Source organism: Lipotes vexillifer, unplaced genomic scaffold (genome assembly GCF_000442215.2).
Source record: "Lipotes vexillifer unplaced genomic scaffold, Lipotes_vexillifer_v1.1 scaffold1160, whole genome shotgun sequence".
Lineage (NCBI taxonomy): Eukaryota > Metazoa > Chordata > Mammalia > Artiodactyla > Lipotidae > Lipotes > Lipotes vexillifer.
Window position 1 is genome coordinate 45318 of NW_006771130.1, and position 25707 is coordinate 71024.

General features: G+C 40.6%; 2 pseudogenes; both read right to left on the minus strand.

Moving 5' to 3' along the window:
• Positions 1 to 7295: 7295 nt before the first annotated feature.
• Positions 7296 to 8196, minus strand: LOC103068479 (lysine-specific demethylase 4D pseudogene; annotated as a pseudogene).
• Positions 8197 to 17189: 8993 nt separating this feature from the next.
• On the minus strand, positions 17190 to 18155 carry LOC103068750 (lysine-specific demethylase 4D pseudogene; annotated as a pseudogene).
• Positions 18156 to 25707: the final 7552 nt, after the last annotated feature.

Sequence of the window (25707 nt, forward strand, 5' to 3'; positions counted from 1 at the left end):
AAGGTCGCTGAAGCTAATCTGGGGAGAAGGAGCTCTGGAAACAGTAGCAATGGTGTAAAATCATACTTAATGACGAGATACGTTGGAACTGTGGCTTGTGAACTAGAATAATGATTAAATTTCTAGCTCCCTGAAGCTACTCCTTTGTCACTCGTCTCTGTGGATTGTCAACTCTTGTATGAAATTGACAGGTAGTGAGGAAATTAACCCCATTTGCATTATGAGGAGAGGCAAGGAGGCTGAGGAGTAGGTGCTACTTGGGTGAGGATGCCTGATTTATATTCCTAATCATGACTAAACCTAAGAAAGCACACCACGCTCAACCCTCAAGTGAGAAGCAGAAGGCCTCACAGTCAAAAGTGGTGGTTGACACCCAAGCCAACAGGAGGCTGAATCACGCTCTCCTGAAACTGTGGGCAGAAGTGGTGTCTTCTTTCTAGCAAAGCTAAACCTTGGATGATGTCTAGAAGTAATACTAGACAACCTCAGTCCTCACAGAAGCAGCCATGTGTCCACATGCACACTCTCACCCCATGAGCTTGCACTAAAATACACAGATGGTCCATAGAACTCCTGAGCACTTCCGGATTGCTCAGCTTTTGGATATTGATCCAGATGTTAGGCGACAACTGCAGACAAGAATAACTTTGAGTCTCCTCATGCAGAGAAATATTTAAAATAACTTTGCTGAAACTTTTTTTTTTCAGCTTTCCTTATCTGCAGGGAGAGCACTGTAGTGGTTATGAGCTGGGCCCTGGAGTTAGACTGTCTGGGTGCAAATGCAGTGTGCTCCTGGGCATAGTGTGGAACCTCTCTATGCCTCAGTTTCCTCATGTACGAAATCAGGATAGTGATAGAACCTACCTCCTAGAGTTGTTTTCATTAAGACAACATGCATTAATATACCATGTTTCATTAATTCTAAGCCATGCATTTTTCACATTTTAACATGTCTGAAATTGAGGTGCAATTAACAGTCGATAGCATAGCAGAGTTTAGTTGCCTCAGTGGTAGGAAAAATAATGGTGTAGCTTATAATCAGTGGCATCTTAGATGTGATGAAATTCAGGATACAAAGAGCTTAGAAAAATACACAGCACATAAACAGTAGTAAATGAGTATTTCATAGATGATACAGATATAAAATACATATAGCTCTCCTAACTTCATCAGGGCCACACTATATAGCTCATTTTTAAACCAATGTCCAAGATAGCAATGGCAAATGATAACATGACTGACCCATTTCCCAAGAAAGAGAGAAGCTGCTCTTAATACTTGGCCTGGAGTTGGTGGCAGCATCTGGTACCCATCCCTTTATCTTAGCCAAGATCTCAGAAAGGTGATATAACTGAGACCCACGTAGATGTGGATACCTTGGACAGGTAGAAGTTTGATGCCTCTTTAGGTCAACATTCTTTACCATAATGTGGGGGCATTGAGCACCATTTTCTTTTCACAGTTCTGGAGGCAGGAAGCCCAAGACTAGGGTGCCAGCATGGTCAGGTTCTTGGTGAGGGTTCTCTTCCTGGTTTACAGACAGCCACCTTCTTGTTGCATCCTCACATGCTGAAGAGAATAATCGTCTCTCTTTTTAGAAGGGAATTAATCTCATTCATGAGGGCCCCACCCTCATGATCTAATTACTTCCCAATGGCCCCACCTGCAAATCCCTAACTGGAGATTAAGGTGTCAACATATGAATTTGAGGAGGAAACATTCGGTCCACAGCAAGGGGGGAGATAGTGGGAAAACGGAATGGAGGAAGGGAGGGATTTGACAGTAAGCCACACTCACTTCCTAGAGTGAAGCAGCCAGTGGGAGCATTCAAAGCCAGTCCCATCCCCCTGCACACCTGGTAAGAAAGGAATGCCCGGAGTAGCTATCACTCTCCCAAAAGGTGACCTGTGCCCATCTGTCAGGTACGAGTGAGAAAAGTGAACAAGAGAGCTGCCATGTGCCCGAGAACAGAGTGAAACAGCTCTGAGAGCCCCATGAGGCTTTGGCCCTGAACTTGAGGCTGACTGTTCCCAGTAAAAGATACCTTTCTTGGGCTTCCCTGGTGGCGCAGTGGTTGAGAATCTGCCTGCTAATGCAGGGGACATGGGTTCGAGCCCTGGTCTGGGAAGATCCCATATGCCGTGGAGCAACTGGGCCCGTGAGCCACAACTACTGAGCCTGCGCGTCTGGTGCACGTCTGGAGCCTATGCTCCTCAACAAGAGAGGTCACGACAGTGAGAGGCCCGTGCACCGCGATGAAGAGTGGCCCCCGCTTGCCGCAACTGGAGAAAGCCCTCGCACAGAAACGAGACCCAACACAGCCAAAAATAAATAAATTAATAAATTTAAAAAAAAAAAAAGATACCTTTCTTTAGAGGTTCTAAAACCAGCGGTTTGGCGGAGAGCCTGGCTATGGTTATGGTAGCCGGGAAGAAGCTGTGGCGTGGTGAAACTGCCTAACTGCCTGTGTGTCTCCAAGCAGATCACAAACGTCATACTATGTTTCCTTAGCATGTAGGACTAGCCTGGCATGGTGAGGGTGCTTAATATTTGTCGAGTCAATGCATGAAGGTCTCATATTGGAATAAGAGAAACAGAGTTTATTGTCTGGCTCTGTAAGTTATTTCAAACCCCAGCTTAGAACTGAGTATCTTATTTTAAAGAACAATTAACATGAAAGCAATTATGCTGTAATAGGAATTATTTATTTATTTTAGGTGTTTCTTGTGATACTAGCTCTTTTTGTCATTTCTATTGGTGGTTTCAAGTCATTCACTCAATCGACAATATTCACTGAGTCCTCACTAAACAGAGAAAGCCAAGAAAGATCATTATCAACTGTTTTAATCTGGTTCAATCCATGAGCTAAACCATAGGTTAATAAAGTTCTCAGGGTCCTAGAGGGTCGTGTGTAAGTACAGTCAAGGTGATATACCACAAGAGAGCTGAGGTTAGGTCACCTGGTCACTAAGGAGTTTCTCAGGAAAAAGAAACTTATGCAAAAGACCCTTGACGTTCCCAGGGAATGGATCCTGAGCTCTTGCTTTGCAAATTCTTAATCCTAGCTCTTTCCTAAAAATTATCCGTCCTTGGACCCAGCATTTCCCGTACATAGCCTCAAATTCTAAATCTATAGCCCGTTCAACTCTCACACCTGATCTCTCACCTGGTAGCTCTTTTTCCAGAGAATTTCTCCTGAAGTCTCCTGAGGAGATTCCTTCACTGCCCTCCACATTATTTGCATATGGGCCTCAGCACAATTCCAAAATATTGACTGCATTGATTTGCTGTTGCTCATACATAGCTGGAATAGCTGTTGTCAACTTAGTGAATATCAGTGATCTGCTGGCTCTGTTCAAGTCCCACCTAATGCAATAAAAGTCAGAAACGTGACATGTCAGCTGGTACAGCAGGAAACGAGAACATACAGACATTCTGCTCTTAGGATTTGCATCTGGTAGGAAAGATAGAGCCATTTCCAGGGATGGCTGTGAATTCTCCATGCTTTCAAAGACTCTGTGGCCCCCAAATTTCTCCATCTCCAGGTCACCTAAAACACCAATGGCCCCAATCACTCAGTGGGAGGACTTTGCCTTCACTGAGTTATGACATCTTATGCCTTCCCCCCGCCTCAGTTCCGGCCGCCTCTCTCCTGCTCTCCAGCCACTTGGCTAATCTGTGAGCCCCTTAAGGGTGCCCTCACCGCAGGTATTTGCATGTGTTGTCACTCTGCCTAGAATGATGCTGTCACTCCCTTGTCCACAGCATGCATTCGAAGACCACACTCCCAAGAGGCCACCCTCTCCGACATAGCAGTCCTGTCACTCTCTAACCCCTTACTCTGCTTTATTTTTTCTCCTAGCCCTATGACTGCTTGACTTGTTATGTCTCTCTTTATAATAACAATATAAGCTCCAGGAGAACTGAAACTTTGCCTTTTTCACTGTGTGTCCCCAATTCCACAAACAGTGCCTGGTACACGGTAAGTGCTTAGCAAACATGTGCTGAATGAATGAATCAATAAGAGAGTGAGTCAATGGGCACTGAAATATATAGACACCATGTGAAGCTTTTGAGAAAAGGCTCGCTGAGAGATGAGACAAAGAAAAGATGCTCTCTGACGTCTGCAGGACTGGACGTAGCTCTTTGTTAGGTAGAGGGGCCTGAACATTTAGGGCACGAGGATACTGAATGCCAGGATCTTACAAAAATCCAGAAACCCGGCCACACAAATGTTGCATTTTGCTTGAGTGGCACCTCCAACATGTTACCCATGCCCAACAGGGCTCAGTTCTGCCCCTTCCTCTGTCCTCCCTGAAACTGCTTATGCCCCTAACACCCACCACTTGCTGAGGAACCGTGAGAAGGGTCTCACTATTACCCTGTAATCACTGCAGGTCAATGACAAGGAGCTTGGGAGGCATTTCAGTTTGAGCGGCTGGTGAGCAGAGCGGGATGGGCAAGGGCTGCTCCTCACCAGGATCTCTGCAACTCAGATCAGTGTCCATTCCACTTATCTCAGGAGCCAATTCCTACCAACTGTTTGTGCTTTCCTATTTAAAGTGATGAAAGGTAACACAAACATTGGGGTAAAAAGCAACTTCAAGACCCATATATGGTCACAATCTAACGACATAAATATCATGGTGAAGTTATTTCCGAATATCTGGAAAGGAATCCTTACACACACGGAAACTGAATTGGTGTAATGGTTAATCTCTACGAATAATTCACTGTGGACAGGAAGTCATACAGATCCATAACTGACGCTTTATATAAATCTTAGAGGAGTCCCAAGACACGAACTCCAACCTCTACAAGTTACGTTTAAGTACAGGTTCTAATGTCCACCTTACAACGTTGGGCTCCTAAGTAATAATGCTAATAGGTAATATTTATTTAGCACCAATTATGTTTGCCCTGATCTGAACTTGTTATGTACAAACTCTAACAGAGGTGCAATGTGGCTTAAAGCTCATTTTGCCTAAAGTGGTAAGTGGAGAACCATCGAAACCTGATTTGTTGAAAGACTACTAAACAAGTTGGTGTAGGAGTCTGTATAAAGGCTGGGTCCTCCGGCTCTTGACTGTGAAATCTTTACCTTGCCTTTGTAACAGTGCAACAAGGACAAATACGACAAGGAGTGGATTTTGTAAATGGGTATGTGTGACCTTTTGTGCAAACATGCGGTAGATCATGAGCAAAACAAAAAAAAATCAGTTTTCTACCGGTAAAAATAATTAGCAGGGCTTCCCTGGTGGCGCACTGGTTGAGAGTCCGCCTGCCGATGCAGGGGACACAGGATCGAGCCCCATTCCGGGAAAATCCACATGCCGCGGAAGGGCTGGACCCGTCAGCCATGGCCGCTGAGCCTGCGTGACTGGAGCTTGTGCTCCGCAAAGGTAGAAGACACAGCAGTGAGAGGCCCGTGTACCGACAAAAAAAAAAAACTTTGCGGTTTCTTACAAAACTAAATATAGTATCACCATACAATCCAGCAGTCACACTATTTGGTATTCACTCAGATGAGCTGAAAATTTACATCCACACGAAAACCTGCACACAAATATTTATAGTAGTTGTATTCATAATCACAGGAAAAATTGGAAGCAACCAAGATGTCCTTCAGCACGTGAGTGGATAAATAAAGGGTCATACATCATACAATACAAGGAAATGAGCTACAAAACCACTAAACATGGAGGAAACTTAAAGGCATATTACTACATGAAAGAAGTCATCTGGAGAAGACAAAACTACAGAAGCAGTAAAATGATCAGTGGTTGTCAGGGTGGGGGAGGTGGGAATGATTAGGCAGAGCACAGAGGAGTTTTAGGCAATGAATCTATTCTGTATGGTATTATAAGTGTAGATACATGTCAGTATACATTGGTCAAATCCATAGACTGTACAACACCAAGAGTGAATAAATTAAACTAAGGACTCTGGGTGATAACGAGGTGTCAGTGCAGGTTCTTCGATTGTAACAAATGTTCCTTTCTGGTGTGGATGCTGGTGGAGGAGCCTGGGAATGAGTATGTTGGAATCCTCTGTATGTTCCACTTAATTTTGTTCCTAAGTACTCTGTAAAAATAAAGTCAATTAATTAAAAGAAAAGTAACGTGTAAGCCTGGGGGAATGGTGAGGAAAACAACAGTAGAACTGAGCATCAGAGAAAAAATACGAGCGGATGTCCTAGGCATTGGGCTGGACCTAGACGCCAGGAGAGTCTATGAATGCACATCAAATTAACTGAGCACCTCTTACATGCCTGTCACATTTAAATCCCCAGTAACTTCACAAAATTCTCGCACTGTAATTCTGGCTCAGAGAAAATCAATGATTGCTTGGCTGGAGGTCCCACGACTAGACAGTAGCAAAGCGCAGGTTTCGATGCCATTTCTGCTGACTCTAAGTCCAGTTCTCCCCTCTAAGGAACTGCTGGAAAGCTCAAAGCAGTGACTACGGAAAAGTTTGCTTCACGAAAGACAGCACGCTTCAGATTCAACTTTGCACATACGCAGACAGAGTGGGTCCAGGGATGGACTGAGTTTGTGGCTGGAGGGACAACACAAAACCACATCAACAGCATCCCATTTACTTACTTCACCATTAAAAGAACAGTAAGAGGCTGCAGGGGAGGTGATAGGGAAGCAGAACTGCATAGAGAACTGTTATTACTATCCAGAGTAATAGCCTTTCTGGAATTTCCCACACCAAGGACAAAACTTCATAATGGACAGAGTCAGCTTCCCCTGGGGGTCACGCTCTCTGCAAGATGAGGAAGGAAAGCTTCTGCAGCTCTGGAGAGGGGCCAGGGAAGGGGGCCTCACAGTCTGGTGACAATGCAGAGCTCCCCAAGTCTCCCTTCTTCTCGACAGTGCACGCCAGGGACACGGCCCATCTTCCTCACCTCCTCATGCCCACACGCATCTTATTGTTCCATCTCCAAGCCTGGCTGGAAAGGAAGATAAAGCCTCCCCACCTTCCTATTTCCTTGCTGCTCTAAGAAAACAAAGTCTCCATTCCATATTGCTTAAGGAAAACAGAAGACACACACACACACACACACACACACACACACACACACACACACACACACACACACACAATTTCAGTACCATACAAAGCTCTGGTCTTAATGTTACCATTCGAACATCCAACTCCCTTTGCAGCTGGTAATTATAGGTCCCTTTTAGAGTCCCCACCCAACCACCCATTTTTAATATCCAAAGGGTGCTCACCTGAAATCTCCCTTATCCTGTCGAAGATCTTTCCAATGCTCATGCAGAGCCCTATTCCCAGGCCACTTTGCCATAATCGATCCAGCGCTGGGTGGCAACATTGATGGCTTCCGCGCAGTTGAAGCCAGAGTGGTAGCCATAGGGAAACGTCACCATGAACTCCCCAGACTCCTGAGTGACCCGACCAAAGGGGATGCCGTTGTCCTTGAGGACCGTGGGCGAGATGAGAGCCACCTTGTGCCGCAGGAAGGCCTCACAGCCCCGCGAGCTGCCCGGGAAAAGCTCCCTGGCCAGGCGTCCCAGGTGCCGGCCGTGCTCCAGAGGCACCATGTACCAAGTCTTGGGCTCCCCCAAGTGCAGGTAGTTGATGCTGTAAAGGTGTACGTCCTCCGTGTGCCAGGCGAAGGCGGTCTTCCACATGCCAAAGTACAGGTAGGGGGTGTTGACGCTCTCGATGACCACTCCGCACCCCTGTTCCAGCAGGTCCTGAATGGTTCCCAGGTGTCCAAGGTTCCACTGCTTCGTGTTTTCATCGAATGAGGAGCCACTGGCGTCCGCACCGTATACTGGTGAATCACAGGGGCGTTTTCCAATATTTTCGCTCCAGATCCTCAAAATCAGAGTAGAATGGAGGCTTGTGTCATTCACTGTTAAGCGGTGACAGTCGCTCACGGTCATGGCTTTCTTCTTTTTGTGGTGCTGAGTAAACACACCTGCCTGCCCAGTGGTCACCTGCTGGAGGGGAGCGGCTATTGATGTCATCGATATCATCGTACCTCTGTCTAGGTTTCCATCCTTTCGGTGGAATTACCTTGGCTAGGCCAGCTCGGTGTGCACCTTGCGACTCCATGTAAACAATATGTTTGCAGAAATCTTCAAATTCTTCCATGGTTGGGTGGAGGATCGTAATCTTACAACTTGGGTTCTGGCTACGAAACTACTTAGACTGCATGGCGGCAACAGAATAAGCAACGGACTCCCAGCTTCTTAGGTATGCTTTGGATACCTGAGAATGCTGGGGAGTAACCTCTTCCTTATACTTCATTTACTTTTAAGGAAGTTTGATATAGCTGAGAGGCAGGAACTCAGACTTGAACTTTTAAACAAACGAGGTAGCATCTTCTCCAGGCTTGTCAATCCACCAGAAGGACTCCACTCTTGTCAGCGTTTTGGAGCCAAAGGAAATCCAGTATTTCCCAGAGGAGACAAGTCCTGCCTCAGACTGCAGCTCTGTGCGTTTCCTCTGTTGGGGGGGTATAAGTGCCTGAGACCTCTCCAGATTGCCAGGCTTGAGTGCATGGGTGGCTTCTCACCTCACTGTAGCAGAAAGTCTCTTCATGGAAGTTTCCAAGCCAAACCTAAAGAAAGTACAAAATATTGAAAATAAGTGGATGACAAAACAAACTGATCTAACATCAAGTAAAAGAAAATTGTATAGCAATCTTAATTTCAAAGTTGGAATTTAAGGGCAAAAAGTACACTCTTTTGCTAGGCATGTAAACTGGTGCAGCTATGGTGCATACTATGGAAAACAGTACGGAGGTTCCTCAAAAATTGTAAATAGAACCACCATAGGATGCTGCAGTCTCACTTCTGGGTATATAGCTAAAGGAAATAAAAACAGAATATCAAGGAGATATCTACCCTCCCACATTCACAATAGATAAGATATGGAAACAACCAACATGTCCAGCGATGGTTGAATGGATACAGAAGATGTGGTACATAGATTCAACTGAAAACTACTCAGCCATAAAAAGAATGAAATTTTGTCATTTGCAACAATATGGATGGTCTTGGAGGGTACTATGTCCAGTAAAATAAGACAGAGAAAGAGAAGTATGGCATGGTATCACTTATATGGGGAATCTTAAAAAAAAAAAAAAAAAAAAGTAAAACTTACAGAACCAGAGTAGAAAAGTGGTTGCGGGGGAGGGCAGGGAAGGGAGGGTAAAAGGGTACACAGTGAATAAAGTCTCAGGAGCTAATGTTAACCATGGTGATTATAGTTGATAACAATGTGATGTATAGTTGAAATTTTCCAGAAGAGTAGGATTTAAATGTTCTTACCAAAGAAAGTAAATATATGAAGGAAATGTGTTAATTAACTAGATGGGGGGAATCCTTTCACAATGTATATCAAATCACCACAAAGTTGACTGAATATTTTGCAATTTTAAAAGTCAATTATGCAACAATAAAGCTGAAATTTAAAAATGAAGAATTATGACAAATCATAAGACAGAAAAAGAGGAATTAAAACCTAACTGAACAGTAAGGACATTAAGCAAGCTTGAAAAGAAAGGTGTTAAGCACTCAACTCAAGAAATTGGGTGGCTTAAACCAAAAGATAATTTAGGGAAAGGAAAACAATAAAATAAGCTGAAACAATTACAAAACAATACATAACACCCAGTAGAAATGATGACTGAAACCAAAATGCAATTTGTAGACAATGAAAAGTCTGGGTGGCTTAAACCAAAAGATAATTTAGGGAAAGGAAAACAATAAAATAAGCTGAAACAATTACAAAACAAAACATAACACCCAGTAGAAATGATGACTGAAACCAAAATGCAATTTGTAGACAATGAAAAGTGTAAAAACATAAGCATAAGAGAAAAGTACAAGCATATTACCTTATAATAAAACAGAGGACGCAGATAAAAATCTACCATTATACAAAGAGTGCCTATGTAAACAAAAGCAGGAAAAAAGTACAGAACACAAATAGACACATCCTTAACAAGCATTATCCTTAATGTGTAAATACCTGAAACATTCTAATTAAAATCTGATCATTAATTTGCATTGATAGACAAATTATTAGAAATATTGGGTTCACTCAGAATGGGAGAAAATATCTGCAAATGAAGCAACTGACAAAGGATTCATCTCCAAAATTTGCAAGCAGCTCATGCAGCTCAACATTATAAAAACAAACAATCCACTCCAAAAATGGGCAGAAGACCTAAACAAACATTTCTCCAAAGAAGATATACAGATTGCCAGCAGACACATGAAAGAATGCTCAACATCTTTTATCATTAGAGAAATGTAAATCAAAGCTACACTGAGGTATCAACTCACAGCAGTCAGAATAGCCATCATCAAAAAATCTACAAACAATAAATGCTGGAGAGGGTGTGGAGAAAAGGGAACCCTCTTGCACTGTTGGTGAGAATGTAAATTGATACAGCCACTATGGAGAACAGTATGGACATTCCTTAAAAAACTACAAATAGAACTACCATACGACCCAGCAATCCCACTACTGGGTATATACCGTGAGAAAACCCTAATTCAAAACGAGTCATGGGGCTTCCCTGGTGGCGCAGTGGTTGAGAGTCCGCCTGCCGATGCAGGGGACACGGGTTCGTGCCTCGGTCCGGGAGGATCCCACATGCCGCGGAGCGGCTGGGCCCGTGAGCCACGGCCGCTGAGCCTGCACGTCCGGAGCCTGTGCTCCACAACGGGAGAGGCCGCAACAGTGAGAGGCCCACGTACCGCAAAGAAAAAAAAAAAAAAAAAAACGAGTCATGTACCAAAATGTTCACTGCATCTCTATTTACAATAGCCAGGACATGGAAGCAACCGAAGTGTCCATCAACAGGATGAATGGATAAAGCACATGTGGTACATATATACAATGGAATATTACTCAGCCATAGAAAGGAACGAAACTGAGTTATTTGTAGTGAGGTGGATGGACCTAGAGCTTGTCATATAGAGTGAAGTTAAGTCAGAAAGGGAAAAACAAACACCATATGCTAACACATATATATGGAATCTAAAATTAAAAAAAAAATTGTCATGAAGAACCTAGGGGCAAGATGGGAATAAAGATGCAGACCTACCAGAGAATGGACTTGAGGATATGGGAGGGGGAAGAGTAACCTGGGAGAAAGTGAGAGAGCGGCATGGATACACTACCAAATGTAAAATAAGTAGCTAGTGGGCAGCAGCCATATAGCACAGGGAGATCAGCTCGGTGTTTTGTGACCACCGAGAGGGGCAGGATAGGGAGGGTGGGAGGGAGGCAGTTGCAAGAGGCAATAGACATGGGCACATATGTAAAACTGATTCACTTTGCTATAAAGCAGAAACTAACACACCATTCTAAAGCAATTATAAGAAAGATGTTAAAAAGAAATATAGGGTTCAACCAAGTTTCTAGACACTGATTAGCAAACAAAATCTACAGATCCCATGCACCAGTTAACAAGCAATTATAAAGTGAAAGAGTAAAAAGGTTTTAATCCCTTTAATAACAGAAATACATGGCCCCAATGAAGAAATCTAAAAATGATATGCATGCAATGCTTGTACTTTAAATGCATAAATAAATGTGAATTTTACCAGGGAAAAAAAGTGGCTTTCTGGTATAAAATGTCATCCCTTTCATCTTTATGCTTTAAAGGAAAAAAAAAAAAAGGCCAAAAAAGTGCTTGCCTTCTGCCAGTCTAAAATCTTAATTCCAAATGATGATACACAGGACCCAGAAAATGGTTTCCTTGAAGGATTCAGCCTCTGAATCAAACAGGCTGTGCTCAAAGCCTGGCTATATATGTCCCACACCAATTTCAATTCAATCAGTACCACCCCGTATCTAATATGCTCATATCCAATCAAAATCTGTAATTTGATCCCACATATTTTTCAAATCCCTTCCAATTGACACACTCCTTACACAGTTCTAGAAACCCTCTCATTCCCATAAGATCACAGTTCACTAAATGAGGTGCTTTTTCCTGAAAACCTTTGTGATTTTTACCAAGAAAATATGAAGAAAAAAGTTAACTTCACAAGTTGGAAAATAGTTTAAAAATAAAAACTCAAGGAAAGGATATCCCAATGTATAGTACCCTCTCTCTCGCTCTCTCTCTATATATGCATAAATAGTGTCACTTTTTAAAACTTCTGGTAGGAAAATAACTCTTTTGCTCATAAGCACAAATTACAGAAATAAACTGACCTACCTTCTACCAACAAAATCCTGATTCCAGTTGGAGATATTCAAGGACCCAGAGAGAGAGAGACAGTGTTCTCTGGGCAGCTGGCCTCCAAATGCAGACCCATGTCCTGATGGCTCTGGCTTTCTACCTGGGAAAAGGTGTAATTTGATCAGCACCAGTCAATGGTAATTGCTCCCTTTGGTCAGTCCACTTTGTCTGCGCCCCTTTGATTTTTTAAACTAGTCTTACAGCGAACTAAGAGGTGGAAAATAAAAGGAGGGGGAAAGTCAAACCAAGCAATTATTAAACAAAAGAAACCTGGTCTAGCAGCAATTAATATCGAATGCATTTATAAGGTAAAAGAAGGGCAGCTTATAGTTATGAAAAAGAAAAACTCGTGGGAAAGATTACAATGATGCACTTTACACACCTAGACACATAGCAATGAGACACAGAACACAAAGACTGAGAATTATAAGGTAAAACTGACATATTTGCAATCATGGTGTGAGGTGTTTTTTCAAACACCGTTCTTCCAGAAATTGATACATGAGGAGAGAAGAAAATTCATAATGTTATCAAAGTATAAACAATAAAGTTAACAACTTTGATTATAATTCCTGCAGCAACCAAATAGTAAAATGCTTTTCAACGCATATAAAACATTTACAAAAATGTACCGCTGTTAAGACCACATAATAAATGTCAATAAAAATTCCACAGAATCTACGTATTGAGTACCCTCTTGATCAATCTTTTCTTTCAATCATGAAATAAAATTGAAAGTCAATAATGAAAAAAGGGAACACCACCATAATTATTTAAAAATGAATATCCACATAACATCTACAACAATATCCCCATAATAGCTAAAAAATCTCTTGATTTTTATGTTGTCTGCAAGGAGTTAGTAAAAACTAAAAAAAATACCTTAGAATTATTTGAAAGAAAAAAAAGATAAAAATGATAAAACAATTCAGAAAACAAAAGGGAAAACAACCATATACAAAAATATAAATTATTAATAAAATAGAAGTCTGTTACTTAAAAAATAAAATAAAGAAAGAACTGGTTAATAAATTATATAGTACTCCCTGCTACAGCAAAAGAGTGCTCCCTGCGTGTGAGAAGCTGGTGCAGAGTGGCAACTGGTGATGGGACTCGGGGAGGGCTAGTCATTTTATAGAGGTGGACCCTGCCAAACACCATTTCAACCAGGTCAACATCAAGAGTCATTAACTGGGAATTCCCTGGCAGTCCAGTGGTTAGCACTCCGCGCCTTCACCATCTAGGGCCCAGGTTCGATCCCTGGCCAGGGAACTAAGATCCCACAAACTGCAAGGCGTGGCCAAAAAAAAAAAAAATAGCCATAAATTACTTTGATAGTATATGTCCTTGATATGATGTGATTAAAATGTGACAAAATTCCCTCCGTAATCTTCCTCCAAAAAAACAGAGAAACCCAAAATAATCGTAAGAAAAGCATCAAATTCCAATAGAGGGGCACCCTACAATATACCTGACCAGTATTCCCCGAGACTGTCAGGTTTCTATATAAACTTTTGGTCAAAAACAAGGAAAGTCTGAGAATCTGTTACAGCCAAGAGAAACCTAAGGAGACATGAAAACTAAATGTAATTTGATATTTTAGATGAGATCTTGAAACAGAAAAAGGACATTGGGTAAAAGCTGAGGAAATGTGAACCAATGATAGCCTTTAGTAGACAGTAACATATTGACATTGCTTCATTAATTGTCATCAACATACCATGGGAATTAAGATGTTACTAAAAGGGGGACATGGGAGTGGGGTTGGGTCAATACTCCCTGATCCACGTGCTCAATGTTTTATAAATCTAAAATTGCCCCAAAATTTAGGTATTACTAAATATAATATTGTAAATAATAAACAAACAGAAGAAGGCATCAATAAACAATATTAGAATGAAAAAAATTTGAAACATAATCTGAGTTTTGGAAACAGTCTACCATACAGCACATTATAAACCAAATGCTTCTATGAACCACTATGTGACATAATCTTTTAGAGCACTTTTTAAAATACTTTATATTATGAAATATAAAGTATCCACAGAAATCTATAAAGCATATATGTACACTTCAACAAATAACTATAGAGTGAGCAGAAGTGGAACCACTACCCAGGTCAAGAAATGCAACATTGCCAGGCACCTGGCTGCCTGACTTGTGCTCTTTTTCCCAGATTACAGCCCCTTCTGCCTCCTGGACTGACCTTATCCTAACTATTCACATAGTAATTTTGGTAAACATTATAAAATTAAAACTCTGTCCATTTTTGAAAACTTTATATAACCTTGAAGAAACACAATTGCATTTATGTCCTTTAGCGTATTTTTGGTGTAGTTTTTCATCACTTACGCCCTTGCATGCAGCTGGACTTTTCTGTTTCAGTTCTGTAAAGTATTCAACCATATAAACTTTCTACTGTTGACGGGGCTTTGGGTTGCTTCCACTTTGGGCCTCTTTCAAACAGCGTTGCTCTGAAAATTCTCTGACGTGTATACTGGCCATAGAATATGTAAACGTAAACTTGCCAAATTTTTTCAACACGTTTTACCAGTTTACGCACTAGCTGCATGCAAGGGTGCTCATCACCCTTCACTTCTGCAAACCTTTGGTGATTTTCTGCCTTTTCAGTTTTAGCCAATCAGGTGAGGGCATAGGGGTACCTCATAATGATTTGCATTTATTGGTTACTAATAGTGGTGAACCAATTTTTCTGATGATTATTGGCTGATTGGTTGTGCTCCTTCAGGAAGTGCCTCATCAAGTATTTTGTCCATTTTTCCGCTGGGTGGTCTGTCTTGGTAGTAGTTATATGTTCTGCTTGTTACTTCTTTACTGGGTATGAGTAACACAATATCTGTTCTCACTCTTTGACTTGTCTTTTCAGGCTCTTTTTCATTTTTTTTTTGATCAACAGAAGTTTCTCTGTACCTCTAACAGAATATTATTAAAAACAGCTAATATTGGTCTTCCATGGTGGCGCAGTGGTTGAGAGTACGCCTACCGATGCAGAGAACACAGGTTCATGCCCCGGTCTGGGAAGATTCCACATGCTGCGGAGCGGCTAGGCCCGTGAGCCATGGCAACTGAGGCTGCACGTTCGGAGCCTGTGCTCCGCAACAGGAGAGGCCACAGCAGTGAGAGGCCCGCGTACCGAAAAAAATAAAAATAAAAAAAATAAGTTGGCCGTTTCTTACAAAACAAAATATAGTCTCACCATACAATCCAGCAGTCGCACTCTTTGGTATTCACTCAGATGAACTATAAACTTACATCCACACCAAAACCTGCACACAAATGTTTATAGTAGTTCTATTCATAATTGCAGATAAAACTGGAAGCAACCAAGATGTCCTTCAGCACGTGAGTGGATAAATAAAGGGTCATACATCATACAATGTAATATTATTTACCAATACAAGGAAATGAGCTATAAAACCACTAAACGTGGAGGAAACTTAAAGGCATATTACTACGTGAAAGAAGCCATCTGGAAAAGACAAAACTATGGAAGCAGTAAAATGATCAGTGGTTGTCAGGGTGGGGGAGGGGGGAATGATTAGGCAGAGTACAGAGGATTTTTAGGCAATGAATCTATTCTGTATGGTATTATTAAGTGTAGATACATGTCATTATACATTGGTCAAATCCATAGACTGTACAACACTAAGAGTGAATAAATTAAACTAAGGACTCTGGGTGATAATGAGGTGCCAGTGCAGGTTCTTCGACTGTAACAAATGTTCCTCTCTAGTGTGGATGCCGGTGGAGGAGCCTGGGAATGAGTATGTTGGAATCCTCTGTATTTTCCACTTAATTTTGTTGCTAAGTACTCTGCGAAAATAAAGTCTATTAATTAAAAGAAAAGTAATGTGTAAGCCTGGGGGTGTGGTGAGGAAAACAACAGTAGAACTGAGCATCAGAGAAAGAATACGAGTGGATGTCCTAGGCATCGGGCTGGCCCTAGAGGCCAGGAGAGTGTATGAATGCACATCAAATTAACTGAGCACCTCTTACATGCCTGTCACATTTACAGCCCCAGTATCTTCACAAAATTCTCGCACTGTAATTCTGGCTCAGAGAAAAGCAATGATTTTTTGGCTGAAGGTCCCACGACTAGAGAGTAGCAAAGCGCAGGTTTCGATGCCATTTCTGCTGACTCTAAGTCCAGTTCTCCCCTCTAAGGAACTGCTGGAAAGCTCAAAGCAGTGACTACGGAAAAGTTTGTTTCACGAAAGACAGCACGCTTCAGATTCAACTTTGCACATACGCAGACAGAGTGGGTCCAGGGATGGACTGAGTTTGTGGCTGGAGGGACAACACAAAACCACATCAACAGCATCCCATTCATTTACTTCACCATTAAAAGAAAAGCAGGAGGCTGCAGGGGAGGTGATAGGGAAGGAATACTGCATAGAGAACTGTCATTACTATCCAGAGTAATAGCCTTTCTGGAATTTCCCACACCAAGGACAAAACTTCACAATGGACAGAGTCAGCTTCCCCTGGGGGTCACGCTCTCTGCAAGATGAGGAAGGAAAGCTTCTGCAGCTCTGGAGAGGGGCCAGGGAAGGGGGCCTCACAGTCTGGTGACAATGCAGAGCTCCCCAAGTCTCCCTTCTTCTCGACAGTGCACGCCAGGGACACGGCCCATCTTCCTCACCTCCTCATGCCCACACGCATCTTATTGTTCCATCTCCAAGCCTGGCTGGAAAGGAAGATAAAGCCTCCCCACCTTCCTATTTCCTTGCTGCTCCAAGAAAACAAAGTCTCCATTCCATATTGCTTCAGGAAAACAGAACACACACACACACACACACACAATTTCAGTACCATACAAAGCTCTGGTCTTAATTTTACTATTCTAACATCCAACTCCCTTCGCAGCTGGTAATTATAGGTCTCTTTTAGAGTCCCCAACCAACAACCCATTTTTAATATCCTAAGGGTGCTCACCTGAAATCTCCCTTATTCTGACGAAGATCTTTCCAAAGCTCATGCAGAGCCCTATTCCTTTGCCATAATCGATCCAGCGCTGGGTGACAACATTGATGGCTTCCGCGCAGTTGAAGCCAGAGGGTTAGCCATAGGGAAACGTCACCATGAACTCTCCAGCCTCCTGAGTGACCTGACCGAAGGGGTTGCCATTGTCCTTGAGGACCGTGGGCGAGATGAGAGTCACCTTGTGCCGCAGGAAGGCCTCACAGCCCCGCGAGCTTCCCGGGAAAAGCTCCCTGGCCAGGCGTCCCAGGTGCCGGCCGTGCTCCGGGGGCACCGCGTACCAAGTCTTGGGCTCCCCCAAGTGCAGGTAGTTGATGCTGTAAAGGTGTACGTCCTCCGTGTGCCAGGCGAAGGCGGTCTTCCACAGGCCGAAGTACAGGTAGGGGGTGTTGACGTCCTCGATGACCACTCCGCACCCCTGTTCCAGCAGGTCCTGAATGGTTCCCAGGTGTCCAAGGTTCCACTGCTTTGTGTTTTCATCGAATGAGGAGCCACTGACATCCGCACCGTATACTGGTGAATCATAGGGGCACGTTTTCCAACATTTTCGCTCCAGAACCTCAAAATCAGAGAAGAATGGAGTCTGGTGTCATTCGCTTTTTGTTAAGCGGCGACAGTCGCTCACGGTCATGGCTTTCTTCTTTTTGTGGTGCTGAGTAAACACACCTGCCTGCCCAGTGGTCACCTGCTGGAGGGGAGCGGCTATTAAGATGTCATCGATATCATCGTACCTCTGTCTAGGTTTCCATCCTTTCGATGGAATTACCTTGGCTAGGCCAGCTCGGTGTGCACCTTGCGACTCCATGTAAACAATATGTTTGCAGAAATCTTCAAATTCTTCCATGGTTGGGTGGAGGATCGTAATCTTACAACTTGGGTTCTGGCTACGAAACTACTTAGACTGCATGGCGGCAACAGAATAAGCAACGGACTCCCAGCTTCTTAGGTATGCTTTGGATACCTGAGAATGCTGGGGAGTAACCTCTTCCTTATACTTCATTTACTTTTAAGGAAGTTTGATATAGCTGAGAGGCAGGAACTCAGACTTGAACTTTTAAACAAACGAGGTAGCATCTTCTCCAGGCTTGTCAATCCACCAGAAGGACTCCACTCTTGTCAGCGTTTTGGAGCCAAAGGAAATCCAGTATTTCCCAGAGGAGACAAGTCCTGCCTCAGACTGCAGCTCTCTGCGTTTCCTCTGTTGGGGGGGTATAAGTGCCTGAGACTTCTCCAGATTGCCAGGCTTGAGTGCATGGGTGGCTTCTCACCTCACTGTAGCAGAAAGTCTCTTCATGGAAGTTTCCAAGCCAAACCTAAAGAAAGTACAAAATATTGAAAATAAGTGGATGACAAAACAAACTGATCTAACATCAAGTAAAAGAAAATTGTATAGCAATCTTAATTTCAAAGTTGGAATTTAAGGGCAAAAAGTACACTCTTTTGCTAGGCATGTAAACTGGTGCAGCTATGGTGCATACTATGGAAAACAGTACGGAGGTTCCTCAAAAATTGTAAATAGAACCACCATAGGATGCTGCAGTCTCACTTCTGGGTATATAGCTAAAGGAAATAAAAACAGAATATCAAGGAGATATCTACCCTCCCACATTCACAATAGATAAGATATGGAAACAACCAACATGTCCAGCGATGGTTGAATGGATACAGAAGATGTGGTACATAGATTCAACTGAAAACTACTCAGCCATAAAAAGAATGAAATTTTGTCATTTGCAACAATATGGATGGTCTTGGAGGGTACTATGTCCAGTAAAATAAGACAGAGAAAGAGAAGTATGGCATGGTATCACTTATATGGGGAATCTTAAAAAAAAAAAAAAAAAAAGAGTAAAACTTACAGAACCAGAGTAGAAAAGTGGTTGCGGGGGAGGGCAGGGAAGGGAGGGTAAAAGGGTACACAGTGAATAAAGTCTCAGGAGCTAATGTTAACCGTGGTGATTATAGTTGATAACAATGTGGTGTATAGTTGAAATTTTCCAGAAGAGTAGGATTTAAATGTTCTTACCAAAGAAGTAAATATATGAAGGAAATGTGTTAATTAACTAGATGGGGGGAATCCTTTCACAATGTATATCAAATCACCAGAAAGTTGACTGAATATTTTACAATTTTAAAAGTCAATTATACAGCAATAAAGCTGAAATTTAAAAACAAAGAATTAGGACAAATCATAAGACAGAAAATGAGGAATATCTAATTGAACAGTAAGGACATTAAGCAAGCTTGATAAGAAAGGAGTTAAGCACTCAACTCAAGAAATTGGGTGACTTAACCCAAAAGATAAATTAGGGAAAGGACAACAATGAAATAAGCTGAAACAATTAAAAAAGAAAACATAACACCCAGTAGAAATGATGACTGAAACCAAAATGCAATTTGTAGACCATGAAAAGTTTAAAAACATAAGCATAAGAGAAAAGAGAGAAACGTACAAGCATATCACGTTATAATAAAACAGGGGATGCAGGTAAAAATCTACCATTTAAAGAGTGCCTATGTACACAAAAGCAGGAAAAAAGTACAGAACACAGATATACACATCCTTAACAAGCATTATCCTTAATGTGTAAATACCTGAAACATTCTAATTGAAATCTAATCATTAATTTGCATTGATAGACAAATTATTAGAAATATTGGGTTCACTCAGAATGGGAGAAAATATTTGCAAATAATGCAACTGACAAAGGATTAATCTCCACAATTTGCAAGCAGCTCATGCAGCTCAACATTATAAAAACAAACAACCCACTCCAAAAATGGGCAGAAGACCTAAACAAACATTTCTCCAAAGAAGATATACAGATTGCCAGCAGACACATGAAAGAATGCTCAACATCATTTATCATTAGAGAAATGCAAATCAAAGCTACACTGAGATATCATCTCACACCGGTCAGAATGGCCATCATCAAAAAAATCTACAAACAATAAATGCTGGAGAGGGTGTGGAGAAAAGGGAACCCTCTTGCACTGTTGGTGAGAATGTAAATTGATACAGCCACTATGAAGAACAGTATGGAGGTTCCTTAAAAAACTATGAATAGAACATATGACCCAGCAATCCCACTACTGGGCATATACCCTGAGAAAACCATAATTCAAAAAGAGTCATGTACCAAAATGTTCATTGCAGCTCTATTTACAATAGCCTGGAGATGGAAACAACCTAAGTGCCCATCATCGGATGAATGGATAAAGCAGATGTGGCTCATATATACAACAGAATATTACTCAGCAATAAAAAGAAACGAAACTGAGCTATTTGTAATGAGGTGGATAGACCTAGAGTCTGTCATACAGAGTGAAGTAAGTCAGAAAGAGAGAGACAAATACCGTATGCTAACACATATACATGGAATTTAAGGGGAAAAAAATGTCATCAAGTACCTAGGGGTAAGACAGGAATAAAGACACATACCTACTAGAGAACGGACTTGAGGATATGGGGAGGGGGAAGGGTGAGCTGTGACAGGGCGAGAGAGAGGCATGGACATATATACACTAACAAATGTAAGGTAGATAGCTAGTGGGAAGCAGCCACATAGCACAGGGAGATCAGCTCAGTGCTTTGTGACCGCCTGGAGGGGTGGGATAGGGAGGGTGGGAGGGAGGGAGACACAAGAGGGAAGATATATGGGAACATATGTATATATATAACTGATTCATTTTGTTGTAAAGCAGAAACTAACACACCATTGTAAAGCAATTATACTCCAATAGAGATGTTAAAAGAAAAAAACACACACATTCTTAAATTGTATCTACTAGAATTGTTACAATTAGAAAGATAGACAGTTTCAAATGTTAGCGAAAATGTGGAGCAACTGAAACTCTCATACATTCTTGTAAGAGTGTATAATTGGAGAGTCACTTTAAATAACTTCTTTGAAAAGTAATGTTATACAGAATTATGCCCTATGCCAGAACAATTACACTCCTAGATATTTACCCAAGAAAGATGGAAACATATGTCCACAAAAAGACCTGCACAAAATTGTTCATAGCAGCTGAATCTAGGTAGCTCACATGGGACACAGTCCAGCTGTCTGTAAATAGGAGAATGAATACGCAATTTGTAGAACAGTCCCATAACAGAATTCTACTCAGCTAGTAAAGGGAAGAAACTATTAACGCACACAATAACATGAATAATCTCTAATCGTTGTGCTGAGTGAGAGCAGCAAGGCAAATGATGAGGGGAAATCATAAATTTTTCTATGACCGGGAAATCAAACTAAGAAAGGAAATAAATAGTATGCCCGCTTTGTGGTAGGCCTTTCCCAGTGTGCAATGTGCATCTCTAGTGTACATTAACCAGACCTCCTCAAACAGGAGGATGTAATCAACCTTTAAGAAAAATGGTTGCTTTATTCAGACACTAACGTTGTAGTTTTAAGGTTATTTTCATTTCTTTTTCATCCCATACAGGGAGCTGCATTGACCAAAACATCTTTGATCAACTTTATGTAGAATGCTAACCTGTCAATATAACACAGAAATTCTTTGTCTCAGAAATGTATAAAATTGCATCTGTAACTCCTGACCAATGGAACAGTTCTCAGAGCTTCTGCAGATCTGTTCCCTGGGTTATAATCCTCAGTTTGACTCAAATAAAATTCTCTTTTCTTTCTTACTAGCTTGACTGTTATTTGATTTTCCACCAACACACAGAAGAATAGTTACTATCTGATTCCATTTATATGAAGTTCAAAACCAAACTAATCAATGATGACAGATATCAGGAAGTGGTTGCTTCTAGGGGGATATGGTAAAAATTGACCAGATAGGGGCACCAGAGAACTTTCTGGAGTCACAGAAATGTCCTATATCTTATTTGGAGTGATATAGATACATGCAATTTAAAAAATTTATTGAATTAACTCAAGACCTGTGCATTTTGTTACATGTAACTCCACCTCAAAATAAAAACACATTTTCTGTCATTTCTTCAGATTTAAGAAAAATAAGAGCTATTTTTCCTTTTCTCCGCAAATAAATAAATAAATAAATAAATTCAATTCTAAATGTACATTTTTCACTTAGGATGTTTCTGATGATAGTCAAGCCCTTATCTCCCTACTGAGTGACACTTCAATATGCCCAATCGTCTATTAGCAACTTCTTGGAATATATCCTATAGGCACCTCAAACTCAGTATGTCCAAAACAATCTACTTAATGTTAAATATTATGGTAGGAGACATAACATTTTAAAAGACATTAATAAATTATATTCAACTCTTTCAAATTTAACTTTCTTATAAAAAAACAAAGTACTATGCAAGAATCTGGGGATTTACTGTAAAATCTCAGATGATAGTTATACACACGGCTTTATTCTTTTTTTTTTTGCGGTACACGGGCCTCTCACTGTTGTGGCCTTGGCCTCTCCCATTGCGGAGTACAGGCTCCGGACACACAGGCTCAGTGGCCATGTCTCATGGGCACAGCCACCCCGCGGCATGTGGGGTCCTCCCGGACCAGGGTATGTGGTATCCTCCTGGACTAGGGCACGAACCCTGCATCGGCAGGCGGACTCTCAACCACTGCGCCACCAGGGAAGCCCCCACACTGCTTTATTGAGCAAACCACATAACATTTTCTAAAACGGATATTCGTACTCTTCACTTGAAAATGGCAACAATTTCAAATTCTCATTCACATTCTTTGAAAATTAATCCAAGTTATACAGTGGTAGTAAGATATGTAGTATTTTTATACAATGGAATGTATTTTCATACAATGGAAATTACTTGGCAATAAAAAGGAACAATCTACTGATAAATGCAAAACATGTGAATTTCACAGACCATATGCTTAGTGAAAAAAAATAGAAAGTGAAAGAAATAGACAGAAATGGTTGCATGCTATCAATTCTATCTATATGAATTTCTAGTATAGGCAAAACTAATCAAAGGTGGCAAAAAATTCAGAAGAATGATTGCCTTGAGAGTGTGTGGAGTTGATTGAGAAGGGGCTTAAAAGTACTTTCTCAAGTGATAGTAGTATTCTGTGTTGATGGGGTTTGAATTACACAGGTGTATGCATTTGTCAAAAGTCAATAAATGTACATTTTGGATTTCTCCATCTCAGTGTAGAAAATTTTAACTTAAAAAACACTATGAACACAAAATAGTATGTATTCCTTTTTATTACTAAGAAATTCTATTTCTTAAAGGTAAAAAAAGATGAATTTGGATTACATCAAAACCTTCTAAATACCTCTTTAATTATTGCTTGTATGTATAAGGAAGTTCTCTTTGTTATTTCTATTTTATTGCATGCATTTTTACCTCTGGCATACCTTGTGGAGAAAAGGCACTAAAAGGTGGAACATCTGAAACATTTGCATATCCTGGAGGAGGTGGTTCAAATAATGATGTGTTGAAAATCTAGAGAAAGAAAATAAACTAATCAGAGGCAAATCAGGTAAAGTTTCATTACTATCACCAAACAAGGAAATGTGTACTACCTCTTTCTGTCAGTAGATGGTTAATGAAGCCTTTGGTATTTTAAAGATACAGATCAAAGAGCCAGTACTGTGCTAGAGGCTACGAGGATTTCATGAGATGAATAAATTTAGAGACCCTGAGAGGATGTATAAGCACTAGCTTTTGATTTAGAAGGAAAACTTTAATTCCCAAATAAAAATAACAGCGTACAATATTCTTAGTCACATAAAAATGGTAAGATAATTACTTGGGAGCAAATTAATGTTAAATTCACTTTGAACCAAATATAATATAATCTTTCAAGTGTATCAGTAACATTGTTAAGGAGGAATCAATTTTTTTTTTAGGTTCCAAACCACTACCTCGAAAAGAGAGCTCCAAGCTACAGGAAGAAGAAACTGACAGAATTCCAAAGGGAAATAAAAATAATCCACCACTATAGTGAGATAATCTAACATTCCTTTCCCAGCAATTAATAAAGATTGAAGACAAAATACGACTACATCAAGGATAAAGGCGATTTTAGCCAAACAATTAACAAACTTGAACTGATGAACAAATATAAGCTCATTAAACTCAACAACTGAATACGTTTGTTTCAAATAAACACAGAACATTTATAAAAATTCACCACATAATAGGCTACAAAGGAAGCCTCAACAATTGCCAAATGGCTAGTGTCATACAAACCACATTATCTGATCACAATGTAGTTAATTAGAAAATCAGATCAAACTGATAGTGGAATAACTTTTAAATTTGGAATTTTAAAAATACCCCTAAAAAGGGGCTTCCCTGGTGGTGCAGTGGTTGAGAGTCCGCCTGCCGATGCAGGGGACACGGGTTCGTGCCCCGGTCCAGAAAGATCCCACATGCTGTGGAGCGGCTGGGCCCCTGAGCCATGGCCGCTGAGCCATGGTCGCTGAGCCTGCGCATCCAGAGCCTGTGCTCCGCAACAAGAGAGGCCACAACAGTGAGAGGCCCGCATACCGCAAAAAAAAAAAAGAAAATACCCCTATATAGCTCCAAGGCTCAAAGATGAAAACACAGAACTTAGAAAATATCAAGATATTAATGATAACTAAAACACTTCTCCAAACTTGTGAGATCTAGTTGAAGTGGATCTTAGAAGGAAATTTATGGTTTTAAATACTCATATTAGAAAAGAAGAAAAGCTGAACATCAATAAATTAAGTATTCAACTGAAAATGTTATAAAGAACAGCAAAATAGACACCAGGAAGGTAAAAGAGGAAATTATATTAAGTAAGAACAGAATGAATGAAACATAAAACATATATATAAGAAATGATTGCCAAAGCTGAAGGTTTATTCTTTGAAAATACAGGTAAAATTAACATATCTCTGTCAATGTCAATAAGAAAAAAAGATAAGGTAAGCACAAGTAAATAATATTAAGAGTTGGAAAAAAGTCATATCTATAGATGTCGCACAGATTCAAAAAGGTAATAAGAAAATACTAGGAAGAACTATGCCAATAATTGAAAACGTAGATGAAATGGAAAAATGCATTTTAAAAAATTTATTAAAACTGACATAAGGATGCATTTTTTTAAATCTAAATACTCCTATAACAATACAAAAAATTGAATCAGTACTTTAAAATCTCCCACAAAACAAAGTATCAAAACCAACTGGTTTTCCTTTGAGTTTGAAAGACGAAAGTAAAAGATAGTTTAAGTATAACACCACCTATTTCAGAGATTAAAAACTCAGCTCATTTTATAAGGCAAGTCTAATCTAGAAATTATACCCCAATCAGCAAATTACAGAAATACAGGCCACACATGCTATGAATATAAACAATATATATAGATATGTGAGTTGAAAACTCTACTACTGACTAATATTACAAATTTCTAAAATGTAAGATTAGTCTAATATTAGAATATCATTTAATATAATTATCATTGTGAAAAAGAAAAATTATACGCTCATCTCAAAAGATATCCAAAAAAAAGAAA